The sequence below is a fragment of the Mus musculus genome, chromosome 1 (assembly GCF_000001635.26).
Source record: "Mus musculus strain C57BL/6J chromosome 1, GRCm38.p6 C57BL/6J".
Classification (NCBI taxonomy): domain Eukaryota; kingdom Metazoa; phylum Chordata; class Mammalia; order Rodentia; family Muridae; genus Mus; species Mus musculus.
The window spans coordinates 12,900,802-12,920,714 of record NC_000067.6 but is presented as its reverse complement, the minus strand read 5'-3'; the positions used below and the strand labels follow the sequence as shown (position 1 = coordinate 12,920,714).

Below are 19,913 nucleotides of genomic sequence, written 5' to 3'. Positions count from 1 at the left end.
AAGTTGGTGATTTAAAATTCAGATCAGTTCCATGGTTTTAGGTTTTTCCATTCCTGAATAGATTTCAGTTGAGTTACTGAAGATGCATGACATTAAAAAGATGCTGTGTGAACTTGATTTCAGTTGTTCTGTGCTCAGTCAAGCTGACTTTTTAGAAGTTTTTGATATGTGTACTTATAGGACTTAATACTCAAACCTTATTGAATAGTAAATATAATACTTAGTAATGTGGGAAAACTGATTCTCAGTTTGGGGAGAATTACAATGTTATGTAATATCATGAATACTCCCTTAGTGGTAATAGAAACGGCCAAGGACTCTGTACACAGAGACTTAATTTATTAATAGCAGACAATTAAATATTTTTGAATAATAGTGAGTTTAAATAAGTAGTAATTTTTTACACAGCTTGGCTTCCTATTTCTACATTTAAACCCAACATGCTTGAATTATCTAAAAATAAACAGAAAAAAAATTCTATAAAAATAGAAGGTGATCTGAAATATCTGCTTCAGTTTGTATTTATAAAGGCATCCAAATTGGTCATGTGTCCATGGTTATAATCTGTTTAATAAGTAGTATATGGCTGCAGACTGCTATAACTTGTGAGTTAAAATATATTTTGCTCTTCTTGCTTTCCAAAATGCTTTCCTTTTTGATGTGACATCCCTAGATCATGTTTCAGCGTGGCTAACAGAAAATCAAAGGCCCCTTTTGTAGTTCTTTCACTGGCCTTTGTTGAACAGTGATTTGTGGACAGGGGAACTAAGATCTTTTGGGATTGGGTTCAAAGCTGAAGAATACTTGCACATAGACTAAGTTTCAGTATAAAAAGGTGTGACCAGGAAGAAGGTGCCTAGCCAAGTGAGTCCAGTGCTTGCTGTGTTAGGCAGAGTGCTGCAGGGTTGGTCACCCCAGCTCTCCATCCCCAGTCACCCTGTCAGCATGTTCTATAAGACTCCCAAGGGAGACTCAGGAGGCATTTGTCTCCAGGCTTGTTTGACTACAAAACACAACCTTCTGTTTACTCATTACGATAGACTATCATTGTTATTTTCATATTTATTGTTTGTGTGTGACACTGTCTCAGTATTTCGTTCCACTTATTTTGAAGCTGATCTCACTGCACAGCTTGGGATGGCCTGGAACTTGTGAACCTACTGCCTAGGCCTCTATGTGCAGAGATTATGTCTATGTGAACCATCAGAGCTCACAGAAACTTGTCTTTCTGTTTTTTTCTTTGGTAAAATGTGGGGACCCAGTCATGTGTGTCTCTATTTCAGACATACTAAGAAGTACAGAGCTGTCTGGGTCGTCCCTTAGTCCTCCTGTGTACAGTGTTCATTCCAGGGCAGTTTGCAGTTTGCAGCTGAAGAGAATTGAATGTGGATCAATGGGGCCATCTCTTAAATGCAGGTAGAGAAGAGACTAGTTAGATGGTTCTTTGAGGTAAAATGGAGGAAAACTTTTACAGTGTGATCTGGAGGGTTGGGTCCCTATCAGCAAGGTAGAGACACTTGTCTACATGAGGCTAGCTCACAGAGGCTGTTTATTTCTCCATGACACAACTCCGGGATGAGGGAAGCCACATAACTAAGTGTAATTCCACTATGGTCACAGCACTCATCAGTGTCCATCCTTTGTCATCTGTTTTAAAATGATGGCTTGTGTGTTTCACAGAGTTCACAATCTCCTGTGTTTCCCAGTGGCATTGAAAAGGGAAGGTACTTTCTCTTGGTCATCGTCATTTGATTCATAGACAAGAAGGAAATTCAAGAAAAATTCAGGTTGTCTAGGAGCAGAAGAGGTTTATTAAGTCGCAGTGGGATTAAAAGCAGAGGTTTCTTTAAAGCTCTTCTTGGGCTTTTTCCTTGCCGTGAATCACTTCGTTCTTAGCCTCTGAACACAGATTTTAATTTTTAAAAACACTTTGAGGGTTCCTTCTTGTTGTTTTTGCTCTCTGAAGCCCTTCCTATAAATGCAAAGTGAAATGGAAAATCATGAGTTTTTTTTCTGAAAAATTTTTTTTACAATAGTGTTAATTTCTTTCTTTTTCTTTTCTTTTTCTGAGATCTATTCGCTTGTTATGTATACAGTGTTCTGCCTGCATGTATGCCTGCAGGCCAGAAGAAGGCACCAGATTACATTCTAGATGCTTATGTGGTTGGTGGGGATTGAATTCAGGACCTCTGGAAGAGCAGCCAGTACTCTAAACTCGGAGCCACCTTCCTAGCCTTAGTGTTAATTTCTTACCTGACAAAGTTTTCTAATTTAAATTATCCTTTCGTGGTTATTGATTGACTGGACCCAGGGTATCATGTATGCTGGAATGCCCTTCATCACTGAGCTATATACCAGACTAATCTTTTATTTTTGAAAATTTATTTTGATAACTATCTCAACCCGACTACCTCAATGCCTGTGATTTCACAATGAAAGCAAAGTGACCAGAAGGTCAAGGTCAGCTTGGGACATGTGAGACCTTGTCTCAGGATATTTACCTATCTAATTTGAGGTTATGGATAGCTAATTATTTCATTTCTTTGATATCCATAATGGATCTAGAGTCAGGTAGGATAAACCTTGGGGCATGTTTATGAGAGGATCTCTAGATTAAGTGTGGAAGGAGAGCCCACATTAACTTGGGTAGCACATTCCTTGGTCTGGGATCCTGGACCAACTAAATGAGAAAGTAAGCCACTCATGAGCGTTCATCTCTCTGCTGGTAGAAATAACATAACCAGCTGCCTCAGACGCCTGCCATGGTGACTCACCATGGTGAACTGCACCCTCAAATTGTGAGCCAGAATAACTTCTTCTTATATTGATATCATCAGTAATTTCATCATAGTAATGACACAATACAGCATTTTTTATATATACTATATATACATTGTTAATAACTGTGTTAACTAACACAGTATTATATTGTATAAATATATATACAGTGTTAACTGTATTAAGTAACATAGTATTATATTGTAGTGTCTTTCCTCTATAGGGAGAATCACTTTCCCTAATGAACTTAACACAGTTACTTTGCCCAAGTGTGTGCTAACACCCACATGTGCACATGCATGCAGCAGGTCGAGTGCCACCTTGCAGTACAATAAACAAGGAAAACCAGAAGAAGCCTTGGGACTCCTAGTTATTTGGATTCTGAAGGCTCTTACTGTGGACACACAACACACCATGTCTTAATTTCGCTTGAACTAATCCTGCTTTGTTTGGTTATGTCTGAGATATTGAGAGTTTATTTGTTTCCAGCTTTCAGAGAGGACATTCTTTTTAATGTTTTAAACTGCAAGACTCTTTTCTTTCTTTCTTTCTTTTTTTTTTTAAGATTTATTTATTTATTTTATATATTCACCATTGCTCCCTTCAGACACATCAGAAGAGGGCATCAGACCCCACTGCAGATGGTTGTGAGCCACCACGTGGTTGCTGGGAATTGAACTCATGACCTCTGAAAGAGCACTCAGTGCTCTTAACCAATGAGCCATCTTTCCAGCCCGCTGCAAGACTCTTGTATGATCTAAAAATAAGAGCCATAAACAAAGGCCACTGAGAGAAGCTTTGAGCCCACTGTGGTTCCCTCCCATCCTTTCCTCCTTCAGAAGCTGCTTGCACTGCTTTATCCTGCTTTTGTTTCTGTTTGACTACATAGATTTACCTACAAATGAATTGTTAGTAAATATGCATATACTACAATATATGATAATTTTATTATTTTATTTTTGAGATTATTATTCATTATTTTCCCTTTCCTTCCTCCAAAGGTTTCCCTCCTTGTTCTCTTTATATATATATATATATATATATATATATATATATATATATATGTATATAAAGAATATATATATATATATTCATTAGGATTATACACACACATTAGGATTATATAATATTCCTAAATATAAACTGGTCATTCTGTATAATGTCACTCCTATGCATGTTCTTAAGCCTGATCATTTGGTATTGGAGCAGCAGTTGGTGTGCTCTTCCCTGGGGAAGACTATTTCTTCCACTCTCAGCACTCCTTCATTGCCTACACTATCCTTTAGTTGTGTAGGATTGAGGCCTCATGAGCTTGCCCTGTCCACTGTGACATTCCTATTGGTGTCGTGCTTGTAAGCTCAGGCCTAGGCCGCTGTGTTGGCAAGACTTTATGGGTGTAGCTTCTGAGGTTACTAGAAGATACAATCTCACCTCTAAGTCCCTGGTTTTTTGGCTTTTAGGATCTATTTGCCTCTTCTGCAGTGTTGCCTGAAGCCTAGGAACTGTTTTGTAGGTGTTTCTGTGGGACTGGGCTCCACAACTTTGCATTTTGATTAGTTGTGGTTCTATACAGGAGTCTCCATCTATTGTAAAGAGGAGTTTCCTTGGTGAGAGATGAAGACTACACTTATCTGGGGTTATAAGAACAAATATTTAGAATGTAGTTAGGAATGTAGATATAGGTTCTCTTCTAAGACCCATCACTTCATTAACTCTGGGTAGTCAATTAAGTTTCCAGAATCAGGAATAGTTTTCCTCTTGTGGTGCAAATCTAATTGAGAGTTATTGGTTACTTCCAAAGCATGCATGCCACTATTGTACCCTTAGGATTGTACCATACTGCTCATTATCATGGTTCACAGGGGTCATAGTTGGGCAGGACTGCTGGTCGCTTTCCTCCTTTGGAAGCTTGAACATACATCATTTGATACTTAAGTTAGCATACAGAGCGGTGGGCTTCAGGATGGCATTTTCATGCATTCTTCATTTTACTTTGTTCTTATCCACCCTGCCCCCACTCTTTTTTTTCCATTTTTCTGTCCCCCTCTTGCTAATCCCCCAAATGTCTTCCTCTTCTGCTTCTATGTGTTTCCTCTTCCCTTCCCTTAGGGTCTCTTTCTGTCTTCTCATAGTCCCCTTTCTACTTTCATCAAACACCCACAGAAGATTAGAGAAAAAGAGGTGGTAGAGGATAGAGTGGAATATCCCAGTTATGGGCAAGTCACTAAAGAAGCAGGTGCTCATTCAAGCATTGATGGCATCCAGTGCTGGCCTTACAGGACTAAAGACAAATTGTTCTCACTTCCGGCACATTCCGTCGTCTCTCATTCAAAAGTGATTTCTGTTAACACATAAAGAACATGTCCAAGGCTAACGAATACACTGGCTCTTAAGAGTAGACAAGAAATGCTTGTTACAGACAGGAAGTACTTTACTCTTGATATAAATAATAAAGCATGATAAGCCATTATTAGAAAGTGCAGCAATGCCCTTTCGTAACCTGAACCATTGCAGGGTGGACCACAGGAAAGTCGCTTTGCTGGCAGCTCAGTGTCTGCTCAGGCTGGTTTTTTCCATCAGCCGGAGCAAAGCACAGAAGTCTGTCGCTATGTTACTTACCAGATTCTTCAAGTCATTGGACTGAGAGTCCTCTCTTAACTCTATTTGCAGAAAGATGATGTAATTCGTTTGTGTGTTGACTTAAGTGACTTTTAGAAACATTATAGGTATACATTTCTCTTGTAGGACACTTAGTATAATTTGTTTTATATAAAGCAGTAGTAACATCTTTGGAAAAATTATGTAAAATATACACTATATAAGTATCAAATTCTTTAGGAGATACAAAAAGTAGAATGGATACTGTTACCGCATGAATTGTCTTAATGAGGTGGTTTCTCCCTCTGTAGGCCTGGCTGACCTGGGACTTGCTGTGGACAGCCACTGAAACGATGATATGAATACATTTAATCTTTCTATCACAGCATTTATTTTTCCATAAGTACCTTACATGGTTGAAAATAGTAATTTGTACATTTTAAAAGGAATTTTGAGCTATAGGTAGAAAATTAGTCTAGAATCCTTTCATTGTTTAGATAAATGGAACTTAGAAGAATTGATTGTACATCAAATTTCTTTGATAAAAATATTTTTCTTTCTCTAGTAAAATCGAATACATTTTTCTACAGAAAACATTTACTTAAAATGCTTGGAAAATATCAATATAATTAACCAAATGTCATGATTTATACCTGTGGTTATGGAAGTCCTAACCCCGAGATGCAGAAAACATACTGGATTTTGAATCTCAACCCTGGGAAGGCGGGTTTTGAGCCAGGTGTGAGTCAGGTAGGTGCCTGTAATCTTAGCTCCTGGGAGACTCCAGGAGGCTCCCAAGTTCCAGGCCAATTTGTGATGCACAGACAGATCCCAGGTCTGGCACCTTCCCTTTCCAGTTAGAATTAGAACACTTGAGAGTTCATGCGTGCATTATCCAGCTGTTGACTGATGCTACTTTTTGTTTTATGCTCTGTAAACTGAGCACATTGGAGAGATGGCCCTGTGTTAGGATCATAGGTTTGTTTGTTTGCTTGCTTATTTTTGAGCATTAGAAAAGTCGAATAGGAGAGATTCAACTAAGTGACTATCATGCTGGCCCAAACTGCTCCCAGTACCTGCTGCCTTGGAGACTGTTGGTCTCATAAACTAGAGGTCCAGAGATTGTGTTTGCACTCTCAGTAGCAAATTGGTAGAACTGAGAAAAGCTATGGAGCTGGGTGGTAGTGGTAGTGGAGGCACACAGGTTTAATCGTAGCATTCAGGGGGCAGAGGCAGGTGGATCTTTATGAGTTTGAAGCCAGTCTGGCCTACAGAGCAAGTTCCAGGACAGCCAGGGATACACAGGAAAACCCTGCCTTCAAAACAATCTAACTAACAAACATCCATGAATATATACTTTCCTTTATGTCATACTGATCAAAACTTAAAACACATCCAGTTGAAAGGGCAGCTTGGAGATAAAGCCAGCATTGTAGGTGACCATGAGTCAAGGAATTGCTCTATAAAAAGTCTAGTGCCATATTCATTCAGCCTACTGCTTGTTTTTGTGAACCAAACTTTATTAGAATGCGGTTATGTCCCCCATGTACACATGTTCATCACTGCTTTAGTTCTACAGCAGCCGAGGTAGATAGCAAAGTGCATATCTGGCTTCCTGAGTCCTGCTCTAGAAGAAAGAAAAGTAGTCATCAGAGGTTAAGACGTGATCTTTGTCTTAGCTTCCTTCCAAATTCTATGATTAAAAAACAAACAAAAAGAGGTGCTGGAGAGATGGTTCAGCAGTTAAGAACACCGGATGCTCTTCCAGAGGACCTGGGTGTGATTCTCCATACCTACATAGCAGCTCACAACTCTCTGTAACTCCAGGTCCAGGGGATCCAATGCCCTCTTCTGGCCTCTGAGGGCAACACAGTGATTCACAGGAGTGCAACATGATTCACAGACATGCACGCAGGCAAAAGCACTCCCAGGCATATTTTTAAAAGAAGAGGTAAATAAGTAAATAATATATGAACAATAAAAACCAATAGTCAACAAATTAAATGAATAATTAAAAAAATCTTGAGCCAGTTACCTGATGAAAGAATGATTTTACAAAGGTCAAACACTGAAGATGAGTCTCTGGCTTGTATGCTCCAAAACTAAGTATAGACAAGGTCAGAGCAATAATGGAAGGAAAGCAAAGAGAAGAGAAGAGAAAAGAAGAAAAGAAGAGAGGAGAGGGGGAGGGTAGGATAGGGGAGGGAAGAGGAGGAAAAGAGAGGGGAGGAGAGGAGAGGGGAGAGGAGGAGAGGAGAGGGGAGAGGAGGAGAGGAGAGGGAGGAGAACAGAGGGGAGAATAAGGGAGGGAAGAGGAGGAGAGGAGGAGAGGAGAGGAGAAGAGAGGAGAGGAGGTGATTAGCTGAGAAATTGCAGATGGATTCTGATACTTCCAGTCCAGTGGCTACTCTCTGTAAGTCTAAGTTATTAATGCCGGCAGCCCATGTTCTCACAGGGTTGTTGTTCTTTATGGATGCATGCTCTGACCATGGTGTTTCTAGAGTACGTTTTTGTCCTGAATCAGCTTTGTTATTAGAAACCTTAGAGCGAGGCTTTCATTACCTGGTGCAATTACGCACGGCAAGCAAACCTGCATCTTGGAATAAGCAGTTCAGTGAGTACCCGTCGGGTCTGATTGTTTTCCTCATCGGTTTCTGACTTGCCTGGAGTTCTTATGTAGAGCACACTAGAGCAGTTTGAATTGTTTCACTAGAGCAAAGGAAGATGAGTGACGTTTGAGGTTTCTTTGAGTTATCAAATTTTCCGAGTTGTGGTACGTCAGGGTTCTGTTCAGGGATGGGTCAGATCGGTGTGTAAGGGGCGTGTGACTTAAGCCTCCCTCTCTTCCTTTGCTTTGACTGAAATGACCCTTTGTCATTGAGACTTCAGCCTGATTAAATGTGCCTCTGCTCTCTCCATGCTCGCTTCTCTTACAGTGCTGAGAATAATTTTCACTGAAATTCTTTTCATTTCCTATCATTTGGGACAACTTGCTTGGTTATTAACTTATTATTTTGCCATGTTAGACAATAAAATTCTTGCTAGTTTTGTTTGCCATATATCTCCAGTTTAGAATAGTTCCTGCTACATAGTTGATGTTCAATAAAGGGTTTCTAGTAAATATTTAAATACTAAATGATTTGTTAACATTTATTAAGTAACTAAATTAAAAGTTATAATCTTGTAAGTTCTCCAAAAGTTACACTTAAAAATATTCTTGCAAATGATGCACAACTAATTTTTTTTATAAAGTTCTACTTAAATAGTTTAGAAGTTAGAGATACACCATGATAAATGGATGTATGGAAGGCCATGGCTAACCTGCTAAGAACACCCTCCCCCTAAGATCCAACAATGTCAAATAAGTCTCACTTGCTACTTTACTCCACTCAGGATTCTCATCGGGAATGAAGATGGAAAAGGACCTCTGTTTACAGGTTTCAATTTTTTATGGAGAAAATTCCAAGACTTCCATTAGATAAGCTACTCTAACCTTGCTACTGACTGTGCTCAGCAGGGTTGCAAGACCTAAGAGAAAGAGATCCCAATCAAACAAAGGAAAGGGTCCCATAAACACTAGCAGGAATGAATGATGTTCTTAGGAATAGCACTTAACAAATGTATGCAAAACTTGCATTTTGAAAGTATAACATATTGTTTAAGAAAACACTGGTCACATGGGCAGAGGAGCAACTGTAAAATCTTTTCATGCAAAACAGAGATCGACCATAGTTACAACACACAGGATTCTGAAAGTTGGAAGGTAGAATTTGTGTTCTCACCACAAAATGCATGCCACATAATGTATGTTAATTGGCTTAATTTAGTCATTGAGCAGTATATGCATATTTTGAGACAAGATGCAATACATAATAAATGCATACAACTTGGAAAGCTAGACAATTAACGACTGTTTAAAGATTACAGAAAATACATCTTAGAAGAAATCCATGTAATATTCAAAGATTGGAGGACTTAGTATTGTTCAGGTGTCAGTACTCCTCAAAGTGACCACTAGATTCAGTGATGACCCCATCAAACTTTCCTAATAATCAAGACGGTATAGTGTCTGAGTCAGGTTTCTATTCCTGCACAAACATCATGACCAAGAAGCAAGTTGGGGAGGAAAGGGTTTATTCAGCTTACTCTTCCATACTGCTGTTCATCACCAAGGAAGTCAGGACTGGAACTCAAGCAGGTCAGAAAGCAGGAGCTGATGCAGAAGCCATGGAGGGATGTTCCTTACTGGCTTGCTCAGCCTGCTCTCTTATAGAACCAAGACTACTAGCCCAGAGATGGTCCCACCCACAAGGGGTCTTTCCCCCTTGATCACTAATTGAGAAAATGCCTTACAGCTGGATCCCATGGAGGCATTTCCTCAACTGAAGCTCCTTTCTCTGTGATAACTCCAGCTGTGTCAAGTTGACACAAAACTAGCCGGTACAGTACGGTATTGGCTTAAAGGAGACAGAAATATTAAGGGAATAGAACTGAGGATCCAGAAACAAATTTATACACCTCTGACCAATAGATCATTCCCATGTATTGTGTATGTTCATGTATGTGCATGTGTGTGGGAGCACATGCATGCATGTACGTATGCATGTTGGCTGGAGGTTGGTTTTGTGTGTGTGTCTTCCTTAATCATTCTCCACTTTGTTTACTGAGGCAAGGTCTATCACTGAACCTAGAGCTTGCTGATTGGATAGTGTGGTTCAGAGGCTCTTGACTTTCCTAATGCTGCAACCCTTTTACACAGTGCCTCATGTCATGATGATCTCCAGCATACAACTGTTTTCATTGCTACTTCAGAACTATAATTTTGCTACTGCTATGAATTGTAATGTAAATATATTTTGGAGCTAGAGGTTTACCAGAATGGTTACGACCCACAGACTGAGCACCAGTTGTCATCTTTCCCTGGAGATCCCGTGACCTCCTGAAGAATTACATGTGGGCTGTCATGCCTGCCTATCCTTATTTTTTTTGGGGGGGGGGGACCTGAACTTTAGCCCTTGGATTTGTGTGACAAGTAATTTGTCCACTGAACTATTTGCTCTACCACAATCAACAAGCTGATTAGGGTACTAGCACTATTCATTGTAAGGAGTGAATAGCCTTTTAAACAACTGATTCTGGAACAAACAGGTAGCTTCATGAGGAAGAATTAAATGCACTCCCATATTATATTAAATAAATGCAAGGTGGCTCAAAGTATAACCTAAAAGGCTTATAATATTCCTAGAAATAGGCACGCATATGAATCAATGTGGTCTTAGACCAAGCAATGTGGGCCATGGGGAAAAACAACGAAATTGGGTTTTATTAGTGTTAAAACTTTTGTATCAAAGGACACCATCAAGAAAGTAAATATATATATACACCTTAGGACAAGGAAAATATTTTTGAAATATATTATCATTGGTGTCTACAATAGTTCAAAACTTCCAGAAAAAATAAGCCAACTTTAAGAAATGAGGAAAAGCTGTGAATAGACATTTGTCCAGAGACGGTATACAAATGGCCAAAACAAGTGCAGGGAAAGACAACTGATCCAGTTAGTTACCAGAGAAATGCAGATGAAGGCCACGATGATCTACAGACCCTATAGCATACCGATGTGTTTGGCCACATCAAATATTACCTTTTAAAACTTGGTACAAAAGTAGAAGAATGGAGTGAAATCCTTATGCACGGTTGGTGGGAACATCTGGAGTCCTCTGGAGAACAGTTTAATGCATCTTCAAACACATGACCTGGAAAGTCCTTTTCTAGCCCTGTTTCCAAAGAAATGAAACTTATGGCCACACTAAACAAGATAAATAAATACATGAACTCTCACAACAGTGTTATTCATAATATCCCCAATGTGGCCATAGCCTTAGAGTTCATCTCATGAAAAAAGAACAAGGTATGAATAGAGTACAGTGTAGTTTGGCCCTAAGGAGAGATGAAGAGCAAAGCTTTGAAAACCTGCAAAGTGGCCCTGTGCTCAAGTCCCAGCATCCTCCAAAGTGTGGAACTGTATGGGTCATAGGCAAATTCTATACTGTGTGATGTACAGCTCAGTGAAGTTGTCATTTTTGTTTTTAAGTGAGGAGTTGGGGAGATGGCTTGCATTTAACAGTGCTCGCTGCTCTTCTAGAGGATCCAGGTTTATTTCCCAGCACCTGTATGGTGGCTCATAACTGCTTGTAACTCCAGTCCCAGGGGATTTGATGCCCCATGCTGATCTTGGCCAGCAGCAGGTGGACACTTGACCACATGTGCAATAATAACTCCTCCCTATTTTTTCCTGGAGCCAGGGGATAAAGGGATGTAAACAAGCAGACACCTGAAGGCAAAAAATTCATACACATAAAATAAGAGATAATAAAAAATGAAGGAAAAATTATAATGCATTCAAAGCAGTGACTGGACTTTAGCCCAAAATGACAACTCTGGTCTCCCATGTGGACCTGATGGAATAAATACAATAATATACTTTTGAACGAAAAATTTCTATCAGGGCTTTGTGAGAGGGCATTTAAGTGGGCATGGTTTAGGTGTGTCAACTTTTTTTTTAAAATTCCACCCCCCCTGCCCTTGATGAACAGAGTTTTAAAACTCTGTTCCTCCCGAGGGTGGTGGTGGTGGTGGGTGGAAGGCCTTGTCAGGTTTCCAGCTGAGCTCCTGGTGGGCAGGGAGGTGATCAGTTTTCTGAAAGGGATATAGGACTTGGACAAGAGTGAACAGAGAACAGCTGAAAATTGCTGACAGAAAGTAGATCTTGCCTGAAGGGCCTTCTTAGAGGGCTTTGCATTTGGCACAGACCCAAACCTGTACCATGAACAAGAACTGAGTGCAGTAACCTAATGCTTGCAACTTATTTTTGATAACTGAAAACGTTAGCGAGCTCCTGTTACTGTCTTGTGAAATTTCCTCTACGCAAGGCCCAGGTAACCCCACCCCCACCCCCACCCCCCACCCCCCATGATTATTTGCTTGATGTTCTTTCCCTCCTATTTCCCAGAACCAGGAGATGAAATAGATATCTAAGCATTTTCCCATTGCAAGTGATGTTGCTTTCTGGTTTTAGTACATCCATGCAGAAAGCTGTTCTAGGTGTGTAAGGTATAAAAGCTGAAACCATATTTATTCTGTTTGATTTGGGGGTCCCTGTGACCAGGCACATTCATGTGTGATTTCATCTGATTTGTCAGAGACCCACAATGAAGACAGGGTTCTCTTCTCCCTGAATGTTCCTTTGTGTCACCTCTCCTCCGGCGTCTAAGTCTTTGAATCCCTGAGACTGGACTTCTCATATTTTCTCTCCTACTATACAGGTCTCACTATGTTAGCATGGCTGAAATGTGTGATGGTGAATGAGCTCTATCGGGCCTACGAGGATTAACATATGAGCTACATACAGGAATCTTCAGCCCAAAGGCAGTGTGGAGCTAAGATTCTGAGAGCCTTTTTAAATCATTCCAGCAAGGTCATGCTAGAATTCAAACGCCAAGCTGCTAATCTACAGCCTTAAGTCCTCAAGAAAGTTCCTAAGGGAAGCTTGGACTGTGCCCTACATACACTTACACACACACACACATACAAACACACGTACATAAACACACTCACACATGCACACTTATACACATTCACATGTACATAAACATATTCTCACAATACTTATACACACTCACATGTACATAAACAAACTCATACACACAAGCACACACACACACAAACACACACAGAGCCCTTCTTTGTCTGAAATTGAATGAGGTTTGAAGCCATATTATGGAATATGATGGATGCAAAGAACTATTTTGTTCTCTGTCTTAAAATAGCCACAGAAGTCTAAGTGAAGGATTCCACTGAGTAATTCAGATGCCACATGCAGGTACTTGATTGCCTCTGAGAAATTTCCACAACAGTGAGGATGAGACATTACAAAATGCAAGAGATGTGGGTATCTTACACTGCTATTATTTGTAGACTGATATCCAGTTTGGGGGAAGGTGAACTTACTGTGACCTTTATTCTTGGATCATTTTAATATTTGCCAACATTGAGGTGTGGATTTTGTAAACAATATCTTTAGTTCTACTCTGATGGTAATGGATACCTATTCTCTAAAAGAAGATGTTTGCAAGAGATGGTAGAAACCTTAAAAAGTAATTTATCCAAGGCAAGAGGAAGGGTTTATTTTGTATTTTAAAATTAGTACCATGGGCTTTTATAAAGTTCAGTAAATCTTAGTTCACTTGCCTACTCTGCCACACCACAGTGTGGTATGGAGACAATACTGTGTTCCTTCCCATTTGAGAGACCATGAGTAATGGCGTTCTTGCTATATTGGCTACTTTTCTGTTGCTGTGTTAAAATACTACAAGCAAAACAGCTTAAGGAAGAGAGAGTTTATTTTGGCTTATCATTCCAAAGGGATGAGAGTCCACAGCATCAGAGAGTAAACATGGCAACAAGCCAAGTTTGTGCAGCAGGGGCATGAGGGAGAGAGGGCACACTGGGGATGGTGGGAGGCAACTCTCTGTGCTTGCCCTCAGTGGCGCACTTCCTCTAACAATGCTGCTCCTCCTAAACCCACTAAGTAGTGCCACCAACCAGAGATCAAGTGTTCAGATGCCTGAGACTGTGGGGGAAGATCTCATCCAAACCACATAGATGCCCGTGGAGGTGAGCATTCTTTGGTATATATTGATGTATTCCCCATACATGCTGTGGTACCCTGAGTTCTAGATATCATGGCCCCTGGGGAGTGCTAGGATCAGCAGCTTAGGGACCACAGAACTGTCTCCTTGAGAGCTAGACAAGAGATGGTGTTGGCAGAGGGTAAGCCTGGGGCACTGTGGGATACGGTGTTGCTTTTTGGGATCTGGGTTCTCAGGAAGAGGAAAAAACATGCCAAGAAAAACACATGAAATTAGGTTCAGACAGAGCTGGTAGCAGTAACTTCAGCCTGGAGGACCCTCTTTGGTAACCCCTAACAAAGGAGTAGCATTAGTACCATTAGAGACCAAGATGGTAGTGTGGTGGTGAAGGGGAAACTGGGCCAGGAGCCCCAAGACAATCCAGAACTGTATCTGCTTAGACGTCTGTGGGATCGTTCTCACATGAAATGCGACCACCTGCACGTGTGTAACTAATGACCTCGCTGCTTACTGAACTCAAAGCCCAACCAAGTTCAATTCGTTTATAACACTGTTCGCCCCTGGCTTTCCTCTTGAGTTTCTCTGGTTTTTAGCTTTCTTTATCTCTTTGTCATCTCCCATTAACACTCATTCTCCACAGACGGCTTCCTCTTTTTCTCACTTTGCACTCAGAGAACATCCCATCCCTCAGATTCTACTGCAACTTATAAATCTTTCAGCATGGCTCCTTTGAGAGCTTCCAGCCCCAGTGCTCCAGTGTGAGGTCTTTGCCAGCTTCTTCTGCAGGCCCCTCACACTCCTGTCTCTAGTAGAGATTATGAAGCTGCCGCCTCTTCACATCCCCATTCTACTCGAGTGTCACACACTCGCTTTCCTGCTCTCCTTACTTAATTTATTGTGCTGTCAGTGTGGCGATTTCCTGCAGCTCACCTGCACCCTTGCAATTACCCTTCTGACCCCTTCAGACTCAAGTTACCTCTCCATCTATGCTATCGCGTATGCTATTCTTCAGCAATGCTCTTCATAACATATAACTCTTATCTGACCTGGCTCAGAAGGCTCCAGCGGCTTCTCATTGCTCAGAGATACAATCTGAGTTTCTTTCACTGCACTCTTCTTACCCCTCCTTCTGCACCCCGCCACCTCCCATCGTCTTGTGTTGCACAGCCTTGGTATTTTGAAGCACTGTGAATACCCAATACCATGACCTCACACCTTCAGGTGCATTTCCTTTGTTTACAATGTCTCTCTGTGCTGGTCCATTCAATATATGCTGCCTCTTCTATTGAATGCCAGCTGAAAATAGCCACTGTGAGATCTCTGCCAGGAAAGACTCAGCTTCCCCTTTCGCTGTGTTTCCCAGCAACTTACAGACTTGCTTTACTGAGATTCTCTATTAGTCTGTATGTCTGTCTTTTAGTTTGTAAGGTACACATTGGGGATGGGCAGGTATTCTATGTTTTTCTTCTCCTCCTCCTCTTCCTGCTCCTCCTCCTCATTTTCCTCTTCTTTTTCAAGACATGTTTTCTCTGTGTATTCCCTGGCTGTCCTGGAACTCACTCTTTAGATCAGGCTGGCCTTGAACACTCAGAAATTCACCTGCCTTTGTCTCCTGAGTTCTGATATTAAAGGCATGTGCCACCACTGCCCAGCTGTTTTTCATTTTGTAAACAAATATTTATTTTATTATTAGTTTTAAATGTGTCTATTCATGCATGCATGTAAACACAGATGCCTCTGGAAGTCAGGAGGGCCAGGTCTCCCTGGAGCTAGAGTTACAGATGTTTGTGGGCTATCCAATGTGAGTTCTGGGAGTTGAACTTCTGTCCTCTGCAAGAAGAGTACCTGTTCTTAAGCTGAGCCACCTCTCCAACTCCATGTCTTTATTTTTCCTAGTGTCATATAACACATCTAGGAGGGCACTGGTCAGAATTTAGAAATGAGTAGTAAGCATAAGGCTTACTTAGTCTATTCAGGCTCATGTGACAAGATTAACATCCACGGAGTGGTTCACAAGTGTGGGGATTTGGTTTCTTACAGTTCTAGAAGTAAGGAATCCAAGATCAAGGTTTTGGCATATTTGGTGTCTGGTGAAGGTCTGTTTCTCATAGATGGGACATTTTCTTTCTTTCTTTTTTTCAGTTCCAATGAATACTTTTATTTTTCTCTTTTATTGGATATTTTCTTTATTTATATTTCAAATGTCATCCCCTTTCCTGGTTTCCCCCCTCCAGGAAACCGTCATCCTACCCTCCCTTCCCCTGCTTCTAAGAGGGTGTTCCTCCACCCACCCACCCACTTCCACCTCCCTGCCCTTGATTCCCCTATACTGGGGGTTCTACCAAGCCTTCATAAGACTAAGGACCTCTCCTCCCATTGATGCCTGGCAAGACCATCCTCTGCTACATATGCAGCTTATTACCTGGGAGCTCTGGGGGAATCTGGTTGGTTGATATTGTTGTTCTTCCTATGGGGTTGCAAAGCCCTTCAACTCCTTCAGTCCTTTCTCTAACTCCTCTATTGCGGACCTCGTGCTCAGTCCAATGGTTGGCTGTGAGCATTGGTCTCTGTATTTGTAAGGCTCTGGCAGGGCCTCTCAGGAGATAGCCATATCAAGCTCCTTTCAGCATGCACTTCTTGGTATCCACAATAGTGTCTGCTTTTGGTAATTGTATATGAGATGAATCCCCGGGTGGAACAGTCTCTGGGTGGCCTTTTCTTCAGTCTCTGCTCAACACTTCATCTCCCTATTTGTTCCTGTGTGTATTTTGTTCAGCTTCTAAGAAGGACAGAAGCACCCACACTTTGGTCTTCCTTCTTATTGAACTTTATGTGGTCTGTGAATTGTATCCTGGTTATTTGGAGATTTTGGGCTAATATCCACTTATCAGTGAGTGCATACCATGTGTGCTCTTTTGCGATTGGGTTACCTCACTTAGGGTGATATGTTATAGTTCTATCCATTTGCCTAAGAATTTCATGAATTCATCATTTTTAATATCTGGGTAGTACTCCATTGTGTAAATGTACCACATTTTCTGTATCCATTCCTCTGTTGAGGGGCATCTGGGTTCTTTCTAGCTATTATAAACATGACTGCTATGAACATAGTGGAACATGTGTCCTTATTACGAGTTGGAACATCTTCTGGGTATTTGCCCAGGAGTGGTGTTGGTGGGTCCTCAGGTAGTATGATGTCCAATTTTCTGAAGAACTGCCAGACTGATTTCCAGAGTGGTTGTACCAGCTTGCAATCCCACCAGCAATGGACGAGTGTTCCTTTTTCTCCACATCCTTGCCAACATCTGCTGTCACCTGAGTTTTGATCTTAGCCATTCTGAGTGGTGTGAGGTGGAATCTCAGGGTCGTTTTGATTTGCATTTCCCTGATGACTAAGGATGTTGAACATTTCTTTAGGTGCTTCTTGGACATTTGATATTCATCAGTTGAAAATTCTTTGTTTAGCTCTGTACCCCATTTTTAAATAAGGTTATTTGATTCTCTGGAGTCTAACTTTTTGAGTTCTTTGTACATATTGGATATTAGCTCTCTATCGGATGTACGGTTGGTAAAGATCCTTTCCCAATCTGTTGGTTGCCTTTTTGTTTTATTGACAGTGTCCTTTGCCTTACAGAAGCTTTGAAATTTTATGAGGTCCCATTTGTCAATGCTTTTTTTTTCCATTTTTTATTAGGTATTTAGCTCATTTACATTTCCAATGCTATACCAAAAGTCCCCCATGCCCACCCACCCCCACTCCCCTACCCACCCACTCCCCCTTTTTGGCCCTGGCGTTCCCCTGTACTGGGGCATATAAAGTTTGCAAGTCCAATGGGCCTCTCTTTCCACTGATGGCCGACTAGGCCATCTTTTGATACATATGCAGCTAGAGACAAGAGCTCCGGGGTACTGCTTAGTTCATATTGTTGTTCCACCTATAGAGTTGCAGTTCCCTTTAGTTCCTTGGGTGCTTTCTCTAGTTCCTCCATTGGGGGCCCTGTGGTCCATTCAATAGCTGACTGTGAGCATCCACTACTGTGTTTGCTAGGCCCTGGCATAGTCTCACAAGAGACAATTATATCTGGGTCCTTTCAGCAAAATCTTGCTAGTGTATGCAATGGTGTCAGCGTTTGGAAGCTGATCATGGGATGGACCATTTGTCAATTCTTGATCTTACAGCATAAGTCATTGGTGTTCTGTTCAGGAATTTTCCCCCTGTGCCCATATCTTCGAGGCTTTCCCCCACTTTCTCCTCTATAAGTTTCAGGGTATCTGGTTTTATGTGGAGTTTCTTAACCCATTTGGACTTGAGCTTTGTACAAGGAGCTAAGAATGATCAATTTGCATTTTTCTACATGCTGACCGCCAGTTGAACAAGCACCATTTGTTAAAAATGTTGTCTTTTTTTTCCACTGAATGGTTTAAGTTCCTTTGTCAAATATCAAGTGACCATAGGTGTGTGGGTTCATTTCTGGGTTTTCTATTCTATTCCATTGATCTTCCTGCTTGTCATGATACCAATACCATGTAGGTTTTTGTTGTTGTTTTGTTTTAATCACTATTGCTCTGTAATACAGCTTGAGGTCAGGGATAGTAATTCCACCAGAAGTTCTTTTATTGTTGAGAACAGTTTTTGCTATCCTGGGTTTTTTTTTTTTTTGTTTTGTTTTGTTTTTTGTTATTCCAAATAAATTTGCAAATTGGTATTTCTAACTCTATGAAGAATTGATTTGGAATTTTGATGGGGATTGCATTGAATCTGTAGATTGCTTTTGGCAGGATAGCCAATTTTACTATATTAATCCTGCCAGTTCATAAGCATGGAAGATCTTTCCATCTTCTGAGATCTTCTTAGATTTCTTTCTTCAGAGACTTGAAGTTCTTGTCATGCAAGTCTTTCACTTGCTTGGTTAGAGTCACACCAAGGTATTTTATATTATTTGTGACTATTGTGAAGGGTGTCCTTTTCCTAATTTCTTTCTCAGCCTGTTTATCCTTTTTTTTTATTAGATGTTTTCTTTATACACACTTCAAATGCTATCCCAACAGTTCCTTATACCCTCCCTCTACCTTGCTCCCCTACCCACCCACTCCCACTTCTTGGCTCTGGCATTCCCCTGTACTGGGGCATATAAAGTTTATAATACCAAGGGGCCCCTCTTCCCAGTGATGGCCATCTTCTGCTACATATGCAGCTAGAGACACAAGCTCTGGGGGTACTGGTTAGTTCATATTGTTGTTCCACCTATAGGGTTGTAGACCCCTTCAGCTCCTTGGGTGCTTTCTCTAGCTTCTCCACTGGGGGCCCTGTGTTCCATCTTATAGATGACTGTGAGCATCCACTTCTGTATTTGCCAGGCACTGGCATAGTCTCATAAGAGCCAGCTATAACAGGGTCCCTTCAGCAAAATCTTTCGGGCATATGCAATAGTGTCTGTGTTTGGTGGCTGATTATGGGATGGATCCCCTGGTGGGGTATTCTCTGGATAGTCCATCCTTTCATCTCAGCTCCAAACTTTGTCTCTGTGACTCCTTTCATGGGTATTTTGTTCCCTATTCTAAGGAAGAATGAAGTATCCACCCATCGGTCTTCCTTCTTCTTGATTTTCTTGTGTTTTGCAAATTGTATCTTGGGTGTTCTATGTTTCTGGGCTAATATCCACTTATCAGTGAGTGCATATTTAATGACTTCTTTTGTGATTGGGTTACCTCACTAAGGATGATATCCTCCAGATACATCCATTTGTCCAAGAATTTCATAAATCCATTGTTTTTAATATCTGAGTAGTACTCCAATGTGTAAATGTACCACATTTTCTGTATCCATTCCTCTTTTGAGGGGCATCTGGGTTCTTTCCAGCTTCTGGCTATTATAAATAAGGCTGC

General features: G+C 40.9%; 1 protein-coding gene across 9 annotated transcripts in view; it reads left to right on the top strand.

Annotated features, from left to right (window-relative positions):
• The window catches only part of Slco5a1 (solute carrier organic anion transporter family, member 5A1), a 126,248-nt gene that overhangs the window by 72,082 nt on the left and 34,253 nt on the right, over nt 1-19,913 (top strand). The gene's annotated exons all lie outside the window — the stretch shown is intronic.